A 526-nucleotide genomic window follows, 5' to 3' on the forward strand; every position below is an offset into this window, starting at 1 on the left:
TCAAAGAAGTCAAATTATGAAGTTCAAAGTTTGAATAATTATATAGTATTTGTCAACATGAATGAAAAATATATATTTTGCTGATATCTTCTAATGATTTTTTTTTGCTATAGCATTAGCTATTTATGAAAAGATAATGAAAACCCTTTGTGTTCTCTTAGAGGTATTGTTTGAAAAGAAAATCTAATTCAGATTAGCTCCATAATTTTGGATTTTTCAGTAATCATTTTGCAAGAACTCAAGATACATTAGCTCAGTTATTTTGGATCACTGTCAGTATATTATAATTATTGGCATGAAATTTTAAAAATGGGGTTGAACATTTTATGAATAAGAGTAAAAATTATATATATATTACTGATTTTTTGCCCAAATTATGTTTTGCTGTATCATGAGCTATTTATGAAGTGGCAATGAATTCAAATCCTTTGTATTTTCTTAAATTTATTTTTGAAAGAAAATAAATATATATCATTCAGGAAAATTCAAATTAGCTCTTCAATTTTAGCTCATTTTCAGTAAAATT

At 24.1% G+C, this 526-nt stretch overlaps 1 protein-coding gene across 1 annotated transcript in view; it reads left to right on the forward strand.

The window, feature by feature from the left end:
- LOC119593196 (85/88 kDa calcium-independent phospholipase A2-like) overlaps positions 1-526 on the forward strand; it is a gene marked incomplete at its 5' end in the record, with an annotated part of 46,224 nt that overhangs the window by 27,146 nt on the left and 18,552 nt on the right.

This window comes from Penaeus monodon, chromosome 31, assembly GCF_015228065.2.
Source record: "Penaeus monodon isolate SGIC_2016 chromosome 31, NSTDA_Pmon_1, whole genome shotgun sequence".
NCBI lineage: Eukaryota > Metazoa > Arthropoda > Malacostraca > Decapoda > Penaeidae > Penaeus > Penaeus monodon.